Source organism: Ixodes scapularis, unplaced genomic scaffold (assembly GCF_016920785.2).
Source record: "Ixodes scapularis isolate PalLabHiFi unplaced genomic scaffold, ASM1692078v2 PGA_scaffold1__304_contigs__length_218370807, whole genome shotgun sequence".
NCBI classification, from domain to species: Eukaryota; Metazoa; Arthropoda; class Arachnida; order Ixodida; family Ixodidae; genus Ixodes; species Ixodes scapularis.
The window spans coordinates 148,318,139-148,339,226 of NW_024609846.1; the positions used below are offsets into that span (position 1 = coordinate 148,318,139).

Consider the following 21,088-nt stretch of genomic DNA (forward strand, 5'->3'; position numbering starts at 1 on the left):
TCAGAAAGAATGTGGTTCCTATTTGACTTTAAATTAAAAATTAAAAAAATTAAAAAACTGACCTTGAACAGTTTTGTTTGTAATTTTGACGTTCTTTTTGACGGTATTATGCTTACCGACAGATGCTACATTAATTATTTTAAAGTCTTCGCCTCCAGTCGTAGGCTCCACTGAGCGAGGCGTCCTGAGGGGTCCTTCAAATTTGCGAGCCGGCAGAGCGAGTGGTGGTCCGTGACCACTCGGAACGGACTTTCGTACAGCTACGGGCGAAACTTGGTGATGGCCCAGACGACAGCGAACCATTCTTTCTCCGTCGTAGAATAATTACCCTCCGTCTTGGATAGCATACGGCTTGCATAGGCGATTATCTGCTCTGTTCACTTCTGTATTTAAACCAGCACCGCGCCAAGACCTGTGTTACCTGTGTCCGTGCGAATTTAGGTTTGGGCATGCTGGCCAAAGTGGCCAAAGACGGAAGGTGTTTGACGTCTTCGTTTAAGCTCGTCGAAGACCTGCTGGTGCTCATCTGTCCACGAAACATTTACAGCGTATTTTGTCAAGTGTGTCAGTGGTGCAGAAAGCTTCGCAAAATCTCGAACGAAGCGCCTGTAGTAGGCACAGAGGCCTGGGAATCTTCCTACGGCCTTTTTGTCAGACGGTGGAAAAAATTCGGCTACGGCACGCGTCTTCTCGGGGTCAGGACGTACACCCCCTCTGCTCACGACGTGGCCTAGAAGCTTGAGCTCAACACAAGCAAACCAACATTTCGTTTGCTTTAGAGTTAATCCAGAGGCCTTGGTGGCTTGGAGTACGGCACGGAGTCGCCGTTCGTGCTCGTGTAAGTTGCTGGAGAACACTACAACGTCGTCAAGGTAGACGAGACAGCTCTGCCATTTCAAGCTTGCTAGCACGGTGCCCATGACATACTGGAAAGTCGCGGCGCTGTGCACAGACCGAAGGGCACCACTTTAAACTCGTACAGTACGTCGGGCGTGACGAAGGCAGTTTTTTCCTGGTCCCGTTCGTCAACCTCGACCTGCCAGTAGCCACTTTTCAAATCCATTGACGAAATGTATGGAGAGTAACGAATATAATCTAGAGTACCGTGGATGCGGGGAGCGGGCAGACGTCTTCTTCTGTCACAGCATTGAGTCGACGATTATCAACACAAAATCTCAGGATTCCTTCCTTCTTCTTTACGAGGACAACAGGTGAAGCCCATGGACTGCTTGAAGGCTGTATGGCATCATCATCGAGCATTTCCTCAAACTGTTCTTGGATGACTTCCCGCTCTTTCAAAGAGATATGCTACGGTGACTGGTGGACTGCGTGCACGTCGCCGTCAGTAACAATGCGATGTTTCGCAACTGGTGTTTGACGAACTTTCGTCGACGTGCCGAAACAGTCACCGTATTCAGCGAGCGGATCAAGCGTATGCCGACGCTTTGGAGTTGGGAGCTCAGGATCGATGTCGAGCTGTGGCGGAAACGTGCTCTTCTGCTTTGACGATGAGATTTCCTCAGATTGCGGTGACCACGGCTGGCGCCTGTATCTCCTCGACGTGGCCCACTGTGGTACCCTCTGTTAGCTGCTGCGGCTCCTCTCGGAACTTTGTCACGAGAACAGTTGTACGTCCTTCTTGGAGATCCGTTACGCCTGTTGCGACACCAATTCCTTTTTCAAAGAGCAGTTAGACGCTGCCTTCCAGAAGAGCTTTACCGTGCATGGCCACGTCAATTATGACGGTTACGAAAACACTCAAACGCGGCGGCAGGTTCACATGGTCGGATATAAGTTGGACCGCGGTTGACGTCGTGTTGGACTCCACCGGCGACAGAACAGGCTTTCGCAGTGTCAACTGATTTGCCCCGAGGTCCATGACGGCGCCATACTCCCAGAGTATGTCCATTTCGGGGATAACGTTTCTCGGACAGTCTTACAGAATGACAAATTTCACAGGGAACGTCTCACCGTGGATCTCTACGTGAGCAGTACATCTATCTCCCTACTGGTGTGACGAGTGCCCTCCGGCGGTTCCTCTTTGAGGTTCATGCCAGGCGTCGTCACTTTCCAAAGGCGGTGGGAGAGCCTTCCATTTAGGACTTAGTAGTCTACTCCGGCGTCCACGAGTGCCGATGCACCGTGGCCGTCGAAAACAACACTAAGGTTGTTGGGCACCGTTGCTGGAGTGCCGCTGCGATGCGTGGCGTTGGGAGAGTGGGACCGCTCCGGCGTTCTTGGAGGCTCTTTAGTTCGGTCGTCTTCGGCAACGCCACCTCCAGATATTGCCGCGCTTAGTTTTGCCGAGGAGATACCGGAGACAGGCTGTCCTGCCGGGCAGCCTGTCTCCAGAAGAAGGCGAATAGGAACCTCGTGGTAGAGTCGAGAAGTCGAGAAGAAGGCGAATAGGAACCTCGTGGTAGAGTCGGCACCGGGGAGAAAAGTCGTCAGAGGTATTCCTCGATGTCCCTTGGTCGCTCCCCAAGGCGGGGTCGCGGGTCGCTTGGTGCAAAACCTCGCAAAAATAAAGGACTTACAAATGCAAAGAAAATTACTATTTCTTTTTTTCTGCAGCAAATGGTCGCACAAATATTATGTGGATGCTTCTAGGTTCGTTGGTTAAGTGTATTTCTGTATCAGACGCAATTGGAACGTTGTTGCAAAAGGATGTGCATTTAACCGGTCAAGACATGGCAAATGTGTTTAATGACCATTTTGTAAATCTAGGTGGCAGTGTTGACGGTTTTGACTCTTGCAATTATATTCAAAAAAAAACTGCAATTTCCATTTTTAGAGACAATTATCGGCTCAAAAGTCAGTAACCTGGTAATGCAACTGAAGAATAGCGCATGTTGTGGTGCTGATAAAATGCAAGTTTGTTGAAATAAATTTGTCATCGACATAATCGCTCCAGTTTTAACGCACATACTTAATCTCTCTTTTAAAGCGGGTTTATTGTCTAAAGGAATGCAATTAGCGAACGTTTCTGTTTTCTGCAAAAAAAAAGCGATAAAACGAAGCTAGGCAATTATAGGCTTAATTAAACTTGAGGAAGAAAACGAGAAGGAACGGACAAACCGTCCCTTCTCATTTTCTTCCTCAAGTTTAATTATCCCTACCAACCCGCTCGTTCTGTCCTTGAATTATAGGCTCATTTCTTTATTGTCCGTTTTTTCTAAAGCCTGAGAGAAACTATTTATCAGCGTTTAATAAACTTTTCAAATAAATATTATCTTATTACCTCTTCTAAATTTGGTTTCAGAAAGAATTTTTCTGCTGAAACAGCATTATTTAATCAATAAAACTACAATTCGAAAAATTTTGAGAAAAAAAAGTTGTACTAAGGTTGTTTTAAGATTTCAAGAAAGCATTCGACTGCCTTAGTCATGATATCCTATTTACAAAACTTGAAAGTTACGGTATCAGTGGACAGGCACTACTAATTTTAAAGTCCTGCTTGCAATATCGCGAACAATGTGTGCGCATGAACAATTGCTTTTCCACAATAAAACCTAACACGCCAGGCGTTACACAAGAAAGTATTTTAGGACCACTTATTTTTAATTTGTACGTGAACGAAACTGTTAACAATAAAAAGGAAGCAAAATTTGTTAGCTACGCAGATGATAGAAGCATACCTTTTTTTTATTCAGGATGAACTCATGCTGCGATAATGACTCTTTAACATTTACATTAGTAAAATAAGAGTCGTTTTGGTTCAAAAATGAAAGACGTTTACAACACACTGTAACGTCGAATTAGAGCGCAGCTCTTGAGGAGGAGGAGGGAAGGGTAATGAGGGGAAGGTATGCCCCTCCTCTCTCCTCTTCACCCCCTCATCCTTCTTGCTGCTTCTCCTCCTCTCTCCTCTTCCTCCTCCTCGTCCACCTCCTCCCCTCCTCCTCCTTTACCTCCACCTTCCCCCTTTCTTCCTCCTCCCTCCTTCCCCTCCCTTTTCTCCTCCTCATCCCTTCTCCCCTCTTCCCTTCTCCTCTTCCCCCTCCTCCTCCCTCCTCCCTGTGGCAGACAGCCTGCTATCATCATCGAAAGGCACCATCAAGTGAGGTGCACGGTCTCGTGTGGCTGGCAGCTCGGGTGTTCGGCACCGTATGTCCTGGCGGCCAGACATGCTTAGTTTTGGCTCCTCAATATAAATATACTTGCAACCTGAACCAGGCTACAACATAGACGACGAAAACCAAGAACCCTTGATGACAACCGGCAGCTTCAACGACCGAGGCGTGGTGGACAGCAGCTCCCACCGCTTCCATTGCCCTGGGACGTTCGACTCCAACAAGGAAGAGTGAAAGCTCTATCAGATAAGATTTCAAACTTGCTTGGACGTCGCGAAGATAACCGCCGACGTCGAGAAGAAAAATTTATTGATAGCTTCACTTGGATCGACAACGTTTCAGCTGCTGTACACCCTGGTTCAGCCTCGGAATTTCTTCGAGCTGACGTATCAAGACCTCGTTACACAGCTCCAGAATCACTTCGCTCCGAGAAAATTCAAGGAGTTAGAGCGAGCCAAGCTATCTTCGGCGCGTCAAGAGGAATCGGAGAACGTGAAAGAGTTCCTGGAAAGATTACGCTCCATTATTTCAACTTGCGAGTATGAGACGGAGAGCAACGCCAGGAACTGTTCACTCTTGACGGCACTCATTGTTGGTCTTCACGATTCACGCATCCGGGCACGTTTGGTAATGGAGAAGGATTTAGCGCTAGACACTGCACTGCTGCTGGCCGAGTCCTATCTCAGGGCTGAAACGGAGTCTTCCAGTTGAATCGTCCTGACCAAAATGCGCTGCACGTCGACAAAGTAAAACATCCGGCTCCTACCCCAGCCAAGTGTTTCCGGTGTGGCAACAGCAACCACAAAGAGTCTACTTGCCGATATCGGACTGAATCCTGCAGCAGCTGTGGAAAGCAAGGCCATATTGCGAAGATGTGCCACTCCAGCGACCGCAACAAACGCCGAGGAAACCGGAAACGGGACGTAAAAACCGTCACGAACGTTTTCACTACTCGCAATAGAGACGGCGAAGTTGTCACCTGCCTCGTCCAAGGGATCCCCGTTGATCTGTAAGTGGACACCGGTTACAAACTGATACTACTAAACATTGACACCTGGAAGATGCTCGGATGCCCGCAACTCAAGAAAAGTGAGTGCAACCTGTGCTGTTTCAACAACCAGGCAATTCCTCTCAAGGGATATTGCATTCTTAACGTCACATTACGCCAACAGACCTCTGCGTTAGAAGCCGTGGTGACAGAGAAGATATTTTATATTTTGATATTTTATTGCACTTTGGGTGGGTAGGGACGGGCAGGGTGTGCAGGTGTCACGGAAAGGCTGGCGCCCATGCAGTAGGTATGCCCATAACGCCAACCCGCACGTCCTCTCTGTACATTTTTTACAGGTTGTTAAAGCAAAACACATAAACAAAGAAAAGTGTGTGTGGGGGGGGGTAGAAAAGTGAAGTAATCATGCACTCGCGTGGGGACCATGGGGGTCGCGGAACAGCTCCCTCGCCAGTGCCTTCACTTCCTCAGGGTCTGAGGGGATATTCTGTGTCCGCGCAGACGGTAGGGTTCGCCAGAGCGTCGCCGCCCGCAGCAGACATTACTCCCGATGACGGAGAGTTCTCGATAGCACTGGCTGGAGTCTGCCAGTTCGAGAGTTCAGTCGGGGGGCACCGTAGAGCCCTTGGTGGTTAGGTCCCATGACCCTGTATAGCAACCGCACAGAAGCCATTTGCTGCCGCTGATGCAGGCTCCTCCAAGCAGCAGCGCTCAGAAGGTCGATGGTGCGTGTCTCTCTGTAGGGGAGCAGGAGGGACCGAGGAACAATGCGGCGGTAGGTGTACGCAGCACGACGCTGTACACCCCGGAGCGTCGCTTGCAGGTGTTGTTGCTGCGGGTACCACACCACGGAGCAGTACTCCAAATGGGGCAGTACCAGTGCGGTGTACAAATGTCGGAAGGTGCCGGGTGTCATGCCTCTCGTGACCCGAGTAACGAAGGCTAGCAGTCGTCTGGTCTTTTACGCGGTGCTGTGGACGTGAGGTGCGAAGCTCATGCGGTTGTCTAGCACTACGCCGAGAAGGGTGGTCTGGGTTATCCGACTGAGTGGGAGACCGCCAAGGGTTATGGGTAGGGCCGGGCTAGGAATTTTTGAGGACGAGCTAAATGTCATTGATATGCTTTTTAAACAGTTGAAGTAAAGTTTGTTTTGGATTGACTAGCGGAAGCAATGGTCAAGGTCATCTTGGAGAGCTTGGTAGGAGTTGCCGGATTGAATTGGCTGCAGAAGGGAGAGGTCGTCAGCATACAAGATTGGAGTAGAGTTCAGGTTCGTAGCGATGTCCTTGATGTAAACCAGGAATAGTGTCGGGCCCAGCACACTTCGTTGGGGGACTCCAGAGATTACTGTGCAGGATGGGGATTTCACCCCCCCCCCCCCCCCCCCCCCCCAAACACGACCTGTTGGCTTCGTCCAGTGATAAAGCATTATAGCCATAGAAGTAGGTTGCCCCTTATGCCAGCGTTGTGCAGTTTGTGTAGCAGGAGTTGGTGGTTGATATTGTCGAACGCTTTTGAAAATTCGAGCTGGACGAGCTCGCATGGCGTGCGATTGTCAAGGTGAGCACTTACTGTGTGTGTCACCGTGCAAAGTGTGGTTTCAGAGCTGCGACCTGGCCGAAAGCCATGCTGGGCTGTGGACAGTATGTCGTTTGTCTCCAAGTGGTGTAGAACCTTTTTGTTGATGATTCTTCCGTGGGTCCGGCAAAGGGCTGATGCAGATGCTATTGGGCGGTACGAGTCCACGAGGTCTGCGTTCGAACTGGAGCCCTTGCAAACAGGTGTTACTTGCGCTGTTTTCCATAGTGAAGGCACAATGCCAGAGTATAATATCCTCTTAAACATTTTTTGTAGCACGGGGTTGAGGGTAGGGAACGACAATTTAATAAGGAAAGGGTGCAGATCATCTGGGCCCGGGCGTTGGTCGGGGTTTAGGCGAGCCAGTGAGTCGGTTAGGTCGTCTTCTGACACGGTTATAGAGGACAGGCAGCTTGATGGGGGGTCATCGGGATCTAATTCCAGGAGGGAAGTGTCAAACGCCTCAGTCTATTTTGGAGAGGGTGCAGACCATACAGAGGCGAAGTGTCAGTTGAAGAGTGCAGCAACAGTGTCAGGGTCACTTACAGCCACGTCGTTGTGGAGGAAGCAGGGACGTGGGGATGATGATTTGCGTTGTGAGTTAATATAGGCCCAGAAGAGTTTTGGTTCCTTTGCTGCGCGAGCTGCAATATCGGCAACATATTCTCGGTGTGCCAGGTTTATCTTCTTTTTTATCTCTCTCTGGATTTCCTTGGCTTTCTCGCACGTACGGCAACCCGCCTTTTTTGCTTTGCGGAAGAGTCTATGTTTCAGGCGGATGAGGGAAATAATTTCTGGGGAAATCCACGGGAGGCGGCATTTGCCGTGTGCTCTGAAGTGGGGTACACATTTCTTCTCGATTGCACTCTTGAAGCACAGGTATAACTCGTACATATCGTCCACTGTGTCCTCGTTGAGAACCATGCACCATGCGGCAAGATGCAGAAGGTTTTTTAGGTGTGCGACGTTTGTGCGGGCGTAACTGTGAATTAGCCGCGCATGACGCCCAAGGCTTGGGAGGAATGTGTAGGTTCGTACATAAATTGCTTTGTGGTCGCATCCACTAAGGCTGTCCTGGACCGTGCAATATACTACCAGGGAGGGGTTAGACACAAAAACAAGGTCGAGGTGTGATGAGCTTCCTTTAGGCGATGTGTATGGGGGGAGCAGCAAAGCTGTACAAGGCCCGTGGTCTCTGGCGCACGAACTTACTTGGAAGAACGTGGATTGATGCGCTCAACATCGATTTCAACAGACTGTCTGTTAGAACCGTTAAACTGACTACACGCACCACGCTGGAGTCAATTCTCACGTGATTCTCGCGCGTGTACACCGCCAGTCTTGGCTGCTCCACGAAGCTGACGGTTTAGCTACAGTTCAAGCTTGATGCAACACCACGGTTCTTCAAGCCGAGATTTATTCCGTTTGCGACACGCGCGACGGTAGAAAACGATCTGCAGAAGCTGATCAACAACAAGGTTATTTCACCAGTTGAAGTATCAAGATGGGCAACACAAATCGTGGAAGTCCCCATAGCTCACGTGTCAGTCCGCGTGTGTGGAGACTTCAGCGTCACCGTAAATCCTCAACTGGACATTGCTCAGTATCCTCTACCACGACCTGAAGAACTGTTTGCCAAGCTCGACAGAGGCAATCTATTCACGAAGTTGGATCTCTCCGAAGCGTACTTTCAGATGGAACTGGACGAATAAGCCAAGCAAGCCATTGTAGTCAACACCCATTAAGGACTGCTTCAATTCCATCGAATGCCTTTTTAAATTGCGTTGGTGCCAGCCGTGTTCCAACGAACGATGGACCAGGTCACTGCAGGTCTTGATGGCGTGGCTTGTTATCCAGGCGACATCACTGCAACCGGGAAGGACACTTTCGATCATCTTCAGAATCTGGAACGAGTTTTTGAGCGCCTCAAAGAATACGGGTTCACTCTGATGAAAAGCAAAGCACCTTTCTTCAAGAGCAAGTCGAATATCTTGGACAAGTGGTTCATGGTGAAGAATTCAGTTCGTCCCCTGAAAAGATCTCTGCTAAGCTCAACATGCCTGAGCCCGAAAGTCTCAGTCAGCTGAGATCTTTTCTGGGGATGATCCAACACTACAGTAGGTTCCAGCCATAAGCTTGGCCGAGATGTCCGCACCACTCAACGCCCTTCTACGAATGTACACTGCCTGGAACTGGACCTCCTATTGTGTGGACGTTTTTGACAAGATCAAACAGCATCTATCAGCAACCGAAGCTCTTGTCCACCCTGACAAGACGATCTACCTTGCGGCAGATGCTTCATCAGAGGGAGTTGAAGCAGTGATCTAACATAAAATCAACGGAAAGAAATGTCCCATCGCTCACGCCTCAAAGACACTTACGAAGACGGACCGGAAGTACACTCAAATTGAAAAAGAGTCACTGGCAATCATCTTTGGTGTACGTACGTTCCACCACTACCTCTCGGGACGCAAGTTTCTGTTGTGCACAGATCATTGACCTTTGACCACCATTTTTGGACCAACCAAGAGCATTCCAGTCACTTCAGTAACAGACGTTACTGAAGTGACTGTAACGTTGGGCGCTAATTTTAATGGATTACGCCTACACCATTGAGTATGTCCCAACCGACAAGTTTGGGAACGCTGATGGTCTGTCTTGGTTTGCCAAAAGGCTTCGATCAAGCCTTTGACCAATAGATGTCACAAGGCATGTTTTCCATTCAATTGCAGTCTGAAGGTGTCTTCGCATTCCAAAACGAGAGTCTGGCAAAGCTCCTCATCAAGGCAACTGACATCGCCAAGGAGACAGCAAAGGATAAAACACTTTCCCAGGTTCGCACACACATCTTGAAAGGATGGCCAACAAAGATCGTTGACCCAAATATTCAACTGTTCCACAAGCAAAGAGCAGAACTTGCCGAGCTCGACGGTTGCATTTTTTGGAATGCTCGAATGGTAATTCTAAGGAAGTTCAGGCCATCTATCCTCGATCTGCTTCATGAAGGTCACATTAGCCAAACGAAGATGTAGCTGCTCGCGCGATCTTATGTTTGGTGGCCAAGGATTGACCAAGAAATCGAAAAACAAACTCAACAGTGCGAACAGTACGCATCATTATCGGACAATCGACCGCAAGTCCCTCTGCATCGTTGGGAAGATCCGGGAACACCATGGCATCGCCTTCGTCAGGCTTTGCAGAATTCGACCGAAAGCACTACCTCATCGTCATGGATGCTTTTAGCAAATGGCCGGAAGGCATACCGATGACATCTACGAAAGCATCAGCGACCATTGATGCCTTTAAAGAAATATTTCAGCACCATGGTCTTCCACAACAGTTGGTAACGAACAATGGACCTCAGTTTATTAGTTCCGAATTCGAGTCGTTTCTGGTTCAAAACGGCATTGACCACCTTCTCACGCCACCGTATCATCCGAAATCAAATGGTCAAGCCGAGAACCTCGTGAAAATGTTCAAGACCGCTCTTCGTCCCGCAAAGGGAAAGGACAGCCGGAAGAGCCTGCAAAACTTCTTGATGCGATACCGCATTACCCCTCATATATCCACTGGGAAGGCACCATCCGAACTTTTGAAACAAAGACACTATAGGACGGTGCTTGATTTGGTTAAACCCTCGGCTAATCCGTTCAGGTCTCCACAGATCTGCCACTTGAACTCGCGCTCGTTCGCAATTCACCAAAAGGTCTGGATCAAGCACCCGCTGGGAAAACAGCACTGTATCTACGGTGTGATTCAAGGAAGGGCTGGTAGTGTGATTTACGAAGTCCTGGATAAGAGCCTCAAAGTTCGCCGTGTCCATGCTGACCACCTAAAGCACAGAGTCACATCCGATGCTACCCGAAGGCCTCCTCTTTCCAGTCAGCAGAAGTCCGCCGGTGGAACGCACTGCGTCATCAACGGAATTTCAAACTCCAGCAAGCCCAGGAGGTGCAGCCCATAACTTGGATACCATTCCAAGGTACCCTCAATGAAGACGCATGGCACCGGAGCGCTTCCAGTCTTTGTAATCGAGGAGGTGTAGCATACAGCCTGCTATCATCACCAAAAGGCACCATCCAGTCAGGTGCACGGTCTCGCGTGGCTGGCAGCTCGGGTGTTTGGCACCATTTTTCCTGGCGGCCGGACATGCTTAGTTTCGGCTCCTCGAAATAAATATATTTAGTTATTAACCACCTGAACCAGGTTACAACACTCCCCATCCTCCTCCTCCTCGCCTCTTCCTTCTCCACTCCTCCCCCTTCTCCTCCCCGTCCTCCTCTCCCACCCCTCCCCCTCCTTTTCCTCCACCTCCTCCCCTCCCCCACTTCCTCCCTCCTCCTCCTCCTCTTCACCGCGCGTTGCATCATGAGGAATGTCTCATAATACACCACGCGGGACCCTCGTAATGTCACACGTGACGCCACGAGTGACGTCACGAGGGTCCCGCGTGGTGCATTATGGGACATTTCCCATAATGCACCGCGCGGTTACTCTGACTGTGACGCCGAAGCCGCTCAAGCCGGAAACGGGCGCCTAAGGGCTGCGCTCTAAAAGCAAGTCGCTTGTATTGTCTAAATCAGCAAGCTTAAACTCCTGTCCCATCGAAATAGTCAGTTCCTTCAAGACTTTGGGCGTATTTTCTAATGGGAACATATCATGGGATTGTCAAATAAATTATCTTCTCCCAAAGCTATCCTGAGTGATAGAGATACTAAATGGCTACCTTATTTGTTGCCCAGAAATGTTAAATTGCGAATTTATAACTTTCTATTTTACCCTCACCTAACATACTGCCATCTAGTCAGGGGTACATCAACTCTAGCCAATACTGAAAGACGGTTTTTGTTACAAAAACAAATCAGCGCATGTAATGTTTTTTGCAATACTCATACTGCCGAACTATTAATAACTTTCAGATAATTCAAATTTACATGTTGTATGAATATAGACTATGCGTCACTTTAAAGAGGCACTGACACCCCAAAGGTCGTATTTATTTTTATTGTCTAAAACGATGCAAGTTGCAGTCATAGACACGTAAAAAAAAACGCATCGCGAAAAAAAATTTTCCCGCGCGCGCCTTTTTATTTTTGGCGTTTGATTCTCCCGCCTCTCGCCTCCTCGCTTCTTTTGATTCGTGACGTCAAGAATCATGAAATTTAGAAACTTTGTAGGCGACATCTTTATAACATTTAATAACGGCAATCCTAAAACATGTTTTTTAACGCAATTGCGAACGCACTACGGCCCTTCTTCTTGAAATACCGAAAATCGGGAGTTCGTTGTGGTGCCGTCTCCTGGATTTGTATCCTCCAACGGAAAACAGGCGACACCGCTCAAAACCGGTCCGCCGCAACGTCGGCGCTCGCTCCTTTCCTTCTCGCTTTGGGTCGCCATGGCAACAGCAGGGAGTGGTGAAAGAAAGTGGACTCTCGGGACTTCGCAATATTTGACGTCAAGGCACCGGCGCCGATCGCGCGGGAACTTCGAATTCGGCATTTGGAAATTGTTTTTTTACTTCACAAATACTGAATTCCCCAATTTAAAATCTTGAGGGTAATGTCCCGGCATCGTATTCAATCGTTTCGGATAATAAAAAAAAATATGATTTTGATGTGTCAGTGCCCCTTTAAGAAGGAAAAAATAAGGTGCTCATTTTTTTTAGAAAACCTTCCGTCTTTGGAGAACAATCCACCAGCACACCCCACTCGCCGCGCGGAGAAGTGGAGGATGGTCATTTAGCGAACGAACTATAGTTTTTAAATGCTTAAATTTGCACGCGCTCATTTTTTAAATCATTTTATATTATTAATGTGTATTTCGACTGTATCACTGTTAAGGATTTGCGCTTGCAGCTGACCATTTTACACGCTTGCAGCTGACCATAATGGGGACCTAAGGACCAGTCCAGCTGGCAATTGCAGCTTTTAGAGCGCAGCTCTTAAGCGCGAAACACATGTACGACGAAACCTTCCGATCCGACGTGCGGACTACCGGAATGACCTTGGGGGGAGAGGGTTTTCGTAGCATCGGAGAGCGTTGAAAACCCTCGCCTCCGACCGTCGTATTGCGCGGTCGGACGTCGGATCGGACGGTTTCGTTGTACATGTGTTTCGCGCTTTAGGCGCCCGTTTCCGGCTTGAGCGGCGTCGGCGTCGGCGTAGCCGCGCGGTGCATTATGGGACATTTCCCATGATGCACCGCGCGGGGAGAAGAGGGAAGAGGACGAGGGGGACGAGAGAGGGAGGGGAGGGGAAGGGGGAGGGAGAGGGGGAGGGGGAGGGAGGGAGAGGGGGAGGGGGAGGGGAGGAGAAGGAAGGGAGAGGGAGGGAGGGAGGAGGAGGAGGAGGAGGAGGGGAGGAGGAGGTGAGGGAGGAGGAGAATGGCAGGAGGAGGGCAGGAGGAGTAACATGGAGGATGATGAGGTGAGGAGGAGGGGTATACCCTCCCATCAGTACCCTTCTCCCTGCTCCTCAAGAGCTGCGCTCCAATTCGGCGTAACAGGGTGTTGTAAACGTCTTTCACTTTTTGTCATGTGTCCCACCATCATAACCGACTAAAATAAATATGTGCTATTATTATTATTATTAAAACCACCCGCCTGGCGACAGTCGAGCCTGGCTCATGGATTGGACACGAGAACTGCTTGAGCATTCAGCGCCGGCTCATGATGGACACTCGGGTAGTGGCTCGTGCCCAGCCACTGCTGTGATGACTATAGGAGGTATTCACTGGACGCCATTTTTGATGGCGATGTTCAGAGCGCATGTTCACAACGAGCTCACATTAATAGCCTGCTAAGACCGGCAACCTTGATGGTGCTAAATGCACGCTCGAAAAGGACTGCGGGAGCTCGCCGTCAGCACGCGCTCAGCAGCAGCGCACACGGATATGGCCGCCAGTGAATACCCCTATAGCCGAACTCTAACCATGCCTGGAGCTTGCACGCGTTTTCTACTTTTCCAACCCCAGCGCGATGGTGTGATTAATCTTGGTGGCCTAGGATAAACACCAGGCTACGCGGCCGCTAGTTCTGGCTGTGAGTTGAGGCGATGAACGATGCTCATATTTGTTAAGCCTTTTGCCGATTGTCATTGGCTAAGAAAAAAAACTAAGCTAAGTGTATTCAGTTGTTAACATCAGGAAGTGATTTGAAGTAATATTTAGGCAAACTAGAAAATCGTTTCATTACTTCTTTTGAAATAGATCAGTAGCTTTCATTCTATAATAACTTCCGAAAATGCGCAATTCATCCAAGAGATCATATCCTTGTGCAAAGCACGTCCTCGTAAAACAAAAATTTATGACGTACGTCCTCAAATATTTTTCCGATGTTTTACAGGCAGGAGATCGAACTATAGGGGGCGCTCTGACCCGTTTGTTTTCCCCACGCTTGGTGTTTACTCAACACAAGGCCTGTGCACATGCCGATAGGCCTTATGGGCATGGCCATGTCATCTTCTACAATAGACCGCGGGGCGCAGTTTAATGTAAAAAATACTAACAATCGACGAAGCGACGTTAAGTGCCGGATCTATCCTCAGAGAATGCGAGCTTGACCCACTTCGGCTTTTGTGCTGAGCTGGAATCGTGCATGCTGCATTGTTCATGCAGGCCGTAGTGGAAACAAAACAGCCCCTCCTCCCCCTCGCCGGAGACCACGAACTCCAGCCGAACGCTGACGCCGCGTTCGGTTATGTCGGCCGAATGCTGCGTCATTGTATTTGTTGTCCCCATCCGTGTAGTTGTTAGGTTAACCGCTTGGGGCGTCACGGTCTGTCCTCCTCCCCAATAGCTGTTAGTGGTAACCTCTAACAGCTATCTTCTGTTGACGTCATGAATCAGATGATCGCTCCCAGCCGCTGCTGTAGCCGCTCAGCTTACGAGAGAATAGAACTGCGGATCATCGAGCCGGATTCGAACAAGTGACGTATGAACGGCAACTAGTGTTTGGCGTAGACAGACAGCTGTAATACCATTCCGAAAAGGGACTTCTGGTCGGTACCATTTTCAGCGTTCGTGCGCATAATGCGGGAATTGCTCGCTTCCCGAAGCGAAGAGAATGCGCGTGCTGGGGATGTGGAGATCACACACTGGGCTGTGGAGTTGTAAACATCCATAAGGTGTATGCGCCGAAGAACTGAGAGAGAGGAGGAGACTAGAGTGCGCGGAGAAGTCAGAACGCAGAGCTTTGGTTCGAATGATTAGTAGGTAGACCTAAAGTTAGCTGCCTTTGTCTCCACTGCACGCGTGGAATGTGTTCGAAATGCGAGAGCCAAACGCGAGACGTCGGCATTTCGTGTTCGAATGCGTTCGACAAGTGCAGTGGATACAAAGGAAGCTAGCTTTAGGTCTACCCACTAATCCTCGGAATCAGAGCTCAGAGTTCCAACGTACCCGCGCGCTCTCGTCTTCTCCTCTCCCTCAGTTTTTCGGCGCATACATTTCAGTTCTTTCGTCCTTTGATAACGCTTCGCAGTCTCGTAAACCTCGAGCGTGCAGAGGATGCCAGAGGACGCCAAAGGCCACGAGCACGTGCTGGAGGCCGGGAATTCGAGAGACGACCCAATGTTGTCACCTTGTCAGGGATAATACTGTGCTCGCCCCGTTCACTCTTTTAAGCTGAGACTCTAGCGAGAGCCACAAGTGCGAGCTAGCACGTGACCCTGGCTTTAAGACGTGCAGAGCGCGCGTGTACGTCAGTATGCGGAGCTCTGGTTGGAATGATTAGTCTGTACAATCAAAGCAAACTGCATTTTAATCAACTCAACCTTCTAACTCGTTTGGACAGTGAGTAGAGAGAAAGGAACTTTGCTCATGCACACTATTCATTTCAAATAAGAGCTCAGGGCTCTAACGTGTCTGCGCCCTCTCGTGCACCCCTCCCCGCTTTTCCTCACTCCCTCAATTTCTCGCCGTATGTTCCGTTTATCTTTTAGGTAAGAGTGCACCCACGGCCATAAGCGCGTGCTAGCCCGCGCTCCTGGTTCTTGGAAGTACCTTTCTAGCGCGAGCACTCGTTCTGCGTAGGAACGTTTCTAAGCAGCGGCCTCGTGCTTTCGCGCCAGTGGCATTGGTTACTGTCTTAGCCTAAGGGTGATCAAGTTATATACTTCGCTCACTTTTAAGGGTTCCCTGAGGAGGTTTTTGAGATCGACCAAATGTGGCGATAACTTACTCTGCGGGCTCTAAGCATCCTAGAAATCCATAAATCAAAAGGATGCACGGCCGATTTCCCCTTTAAAAAAAATAATAAAAACCTTAATAATTTTCTGTAATGCCGAATTGAAGCGCAGCTCTTCAGGAGGAGGAGGGGAGGGCACAGAAGGGAGGCTATGCCCACTTCCCCCTCCGTACCCTCCCATCCTCCTCTCCTGCTCCTCTCCCATTAAGGAGAAAATTTTCGCTAAATTCTCCGCTTATTTTAGAGGGAATATTTACCTCTAAGCTTAACGGGAAAATAATGACGTCACACGTGACGTCACGTGTGGCGTCTTTATGGCAAACGTACCACTAAATTTAACGGAAGCATTTCCCGCCAAATTTAGCGACATTTTTTCCCATTTTTAGCCGGAACATTTTACCCTCCCGACGTCACACGTGTGACGTTATTATAGAAAACGTCACATAACGCAACGCGCGGTTACGCCGACGCCGACGCTGCTCAACCCGGAAACGGGCGCCTCAGAGCTGCGATCTCAGATTACAGATGTTTACAAGTCTCTGTAGTACGAAATTAGAGCGCAACTCTTGAGGAGGAGGAGGAGGGGAGGGTATGCCCCTCCTCCTCTATACCCTCCCTTCCTCCTCCTTTGCAATTCCTCCTTCACCCCTCCTTCTTTCCTCCTCCTCCTACTTTTCTTCTCTCCTCCTCCTCTGATTCCCCCTCCTCTTCCTCCCCTCCTCCTCCTCCCCCTCTTTTCCTTCTCCCCCTCTCCATTTCTCCTCCTCCCCTCCTCCACCTCCTTTTTTCCTTCTCCGTACCCTCCCCCCACCTCCTTCGTACCCTCCACTCTTCCCACACTTTCCCCGCTATATTTAGCTGAAAAATTTATGACACATGACCTCAAGTCGAGTTCAGTGTCCCTCTAAATTTAGCGGGAAAAATGACGTCACGTGACTTCGTGTCACGTCACCTATGAAAAAATTCAGCTTCTCCGCTAGATATGGCAAGAAAACTGACGTCACGCGACCTGTACACCAATTCAACTTCCCGCTAAATTTAGCTGGGAAACTGAATCGGTGTTGAAGTCGTGTAACGTCAGTTTTACCGCTTAATTTAACGGGGAAACTGAATGCGCAGTGTTACATTATGTGACGTCACAGACGTACATACCAATTTAGTTTGTTCGCTAAATTTAGCGAACGCTATAGGTCTGTGACGTCCTATAATGCAACGCACGCGGTTACGCTGATGCTGACGACGACGGCAACGCCGAGGCGCCTGTTTCTGCGTTATACGCAGAAATAGGCGCCTAAGGGGTGCGCCCGAAAAAGTAGTCAAATATCAAACACACCGAGGTCATCTCCGGCGATGGGACGAGCATTGTTCCGGCAGCCAGGTCGACATGTGAACAACGAAAACGCTGCATTTCGTTGAGATTGCAAAAGCTGTTATGTCGAAATGTGTGTGTTATTTCTTCTTTTTTTTTTTTTTTTGATGAAAGCAAATAAGAGCAGTCGAAAAATGTTAATTTTACGCCGAGAGGAACCATAATACTAGAATAGTCGCCTCAGAAACAGCGCACTATGCTTTGTTTTGTTTTTTGTCTTCCGCGGGAGTGGTGTTTCCGGTCGTTAGTTCTCGAGCGCGAGGCTCCCTGCTGAATCGTAGTCCGGGCTGCTAAAGAAACAAGCCGAGCGCACTCGAGATATCACTCCGCGGTTCCAACGGTCAGAGGCGCGATGACCATTCGATTGCCATTGGCTGACAGTGGTCCTGGTTTCGGGACATGCTCCTCCCATCGCCGGAGATGAACTCGGTGTGTTTCTATCTTTGATTTCATTTTTTTTTTAAATATGGATATCGGCCGCGTATCGTCATGATTTCTAGGGTGCTCAGATTCAGCAGAGCGAGTTATAGCCATAGTGGGCGAACTCAGAAACCTTCTCAGGACACCTTTAAGCAAAAACTGCAGCCAATAGGTAGTTTTAGTTGATCGTTCCGTTGACTTCGATAAATATGCCCGATACTCCACCGCCGCCTTTGCGCATGCTTCGTATCGTTATCGGGAATGTCGGAGATATCGGAACGGTCCACTAAAACGTTTTAATGTCCGCAAAACGAGCCCTCAGACTAGAAAGGCACATCTCAACTCCAATCGCGAGGACTAGCCCACGCTTGTAGCTTTGCTTGCAGCCTCGGCTTGAGGCTGAAAGGAGTATAGTGGATCCAGGCAGCGCTGGCTAGCTTGGGGACTCTCTTTCCGGAGGTGCAATGGGGGACGGCGGGGCTTCGGACGCCGGCGGCGCTCCGCGAAGCGGCTTGCAAGGGTGGGTTAGGTGGGTTAATATTCTTAATGAACCATCCGCAGGCGAAGCGGCGTAAAACAGGGAGGGGGGGGGGGGGGGGGGCACTGAGTTAACACGCGCCCCAGTAATACACCCGCCGTCTCCCACTGAGCCTTCCAAATGGACGGCGACCTAGCTCGCGTCCCTGTCATCGCCAAAGCGTTTCACGGCGTTTTACAAGGAGCGCAAAGTGTTTCACGGCGTTTTAGAAGGACGCCAAGACGCACGCGTCTGCCGCTTCGCGCCTCCTCTATTTGTGCTTCAGTGTACGTTTGCGTCTCTCGGTGGTTCAGGAATTCACTGCCCTGACGTAATACGTAGACCTCGTCTTCCAGGTAGTATCGGCTGTAGCCTGGACACCCCGTTGTGCAGGCGGATGAGCACGACCATCCGAGCGGACGAACCTGCATGCAGTATGGCTGTAGACCTCGGAAAGTCGGTAGCAGGCCCGAAGAAAGCACATCTCAGTTACTGTGCGCTGAGGAGGTTCATCGTAGAAGTGCGGATGAGGCATGTCGGCGGAATTCAGACCGGAAGCTAGAATGGCGGGAAAATCTTCAGAAGCGTGCTCAGGAGGTGGTGCAGCGACAAAAACGTCGCCAAAAGGATTGTGAAAAACGCAAGCGCCGAGCTGCTGTCGCTGTGACACACGTTGTGCGGTAGCGTAAATACACTGGGATTTTTAATTACCGTACTCGTAGTTGGGGCCCGTAAGAAATAAATTGCAGATTGTTTTTTTGTATATCGCAGAATCAATTTAAAGATTTTTGCAACGCTCAGCCTTCTTACAAAATGTAGCCAGACCTGGGGGGGGGGGGGGGGGGGGGGGGGGGCGTTTGCCAGTGTTTCAGACCGTGTTGTTATCTAAATATAAAGTTATAGCCGATTTTTTAATTTTTCATGGTGAACATTGGACCCCTTCCCGGTAGCGGATGCCACTCATCCCGTACGCACATAGGCTTAGTCGTCCCGCCTTCCCTAATTACATTTTTCAAAAATTGCTTATAAAGTGTGGATTAGATAACTGCAAGCCCTGGAGATTTTACATCTGGCACGCACCGCTAAGACGGGCAAAGACTGAGCGTTCGGCAAGGCGTATTTTATTTTTGTGCTGAACAAAACACTACAAATTTTTTCGCGGACACCCAGTTCATCATGATGCTGAAACCCTAAGACTGCGAAAGAAACTTTCAGACGAATTAGAATAGTCAGAAGAAAGGTGACAGACAAGGGTATCAAACTCAACTAACAAAATCATTTTCATTCAGCGATTTTATATCCCTCTCTCAAGATCGTCCTCAACGTAAAAAAGCAGCAAAAAGAGACACTGTTTTGCAAGACTTGTTGGGGTAGTTGTATTATGGTACTGAGCAAACGTATAAACTAAAAAAACAAACAATCATTGTTTTCAAGGTGACCCAAATTCTAAGCTAGCTTGTTGCCAACGCACCAAGACACAAAACAATAACAAACCCAGGAGTGAACCCAACCAAAACGGTTACACAAAACCAAACCCTTTGACGCACAGATACACGCAGGAATAAAAGAACAATGTCACGTGACATATGTTACAAACCCACAGATTAAATATATTTGACTCGGTTTTTTGTCGATCCAAACATAATATGAAAGCAAGCATAAACAGTGCGAAAAATGATAACGACGAAGTGTAAAGATGCATACGAGGTAAGCGCTGGAGTATACGAGGCAAGCCATTCCCGCCTTGTTCTCGTAAGTGGTATAGGTGGCCGATCGTTTTGTTAACGCACCGCAGCTTGGTGCATTTAAAGCGAAAAGCACGCGCTTTGGAGTCACGGCGTAAGCAGGGGCGGATCCAGAACTCCGTTTTTGGGGGGAGGGGGGCGACATTTTGTCAAATTGCACTCCGAGAAGGGAAGAGGGGGGGGTCGACTTTGCTTGGGGGGGGGGGGGGGGGCGGCCACCCCCGTCCCACCCCCACCCCTTTGAATCCGCCCCTGGGTGTAAGAAACATATTTTGGTAATTACACTCCATTCGTCGGATCATCCATGCGCACCGAAAGCAAGCCGTTTTGTTTGGGCACCGTCTATATGAAAGAGACGTAGGTTCTTACCGCGACCACCTAGCTGTTGCTGGCTATCTTGATTCTTTTATAGCAACCAACAAAGAAGACGAAGAAACCCAGCGGTCAAAAAGCGCAAGCGCGAAAGCGCGAGGAATTCGATGCTAATCGGGTCGGCGGTAACTGTCGACGGTGGCGGGCTCCTTCTGGTTTTGTGTATATTAAATAACTTATAAGTGGTAACTCGAGCGGAACCGTTTCACCTTCAACTGACCATCATGGCCAACAAGGGAGACTCCCCCTCAGCCGATCTCTCATCGGTGCACCTGCGTCTTCCAAAATATTGGATCGCCGATCCGGAGGTAGGGTTGGCTCAAATTGAGCGCCAATTCTGCACATATAGGATCACTTCTGAAATCCACATGTTCCATCACGTGGTCGCCGCGCTTTCACCAGAAATTGCAACTGAAGTGCGGGATTTGATCCTCACCCCGCCAGCAACGGATCCTTATACCATCTTGAAAAAGGAACCGGTGTAACGCACCTCAGAATCCGAACAGCGCCGCCTACAGCAACTTTTAACTAGCGAAGAGCTCGGCGATCGCAAACCATCATCATTGCTCCGACGCCTGCAACAACTCCTTGGCGAAAGGGTCATGACACTTCGCTGTTGAAGGAACTGTTCCTTGAGCGGTTGCCAACTAACGTTCGCATGGTCTTAGCGACGGCGCCGGATCTCCAATTGGCCGCCCTGGCACAACTGGCGGATTCCGTCATGGATGTGGCTACACCAACGGTAGCACAGCTACCGTTGAACAAGAACCAGTGTCGCCTTGCTAATATAGCAGACGTTTATGTTGTCTAAACAGGGA

General features: G+C 49.3%; 1 protein-coding gene across 1 annotated transcript in view; it reads right to left on the reverse strand.

Annotated features, from left to right (window-relative positions):
- Positions 1-21,088, reverse strand: part of LOC115323886 (neprilysin-11-like) — a 78,887-nt gene that overhangs the window by 41,406 nt on the left and 16,393 nt on the right. The window lies entirely within an intron of this gene.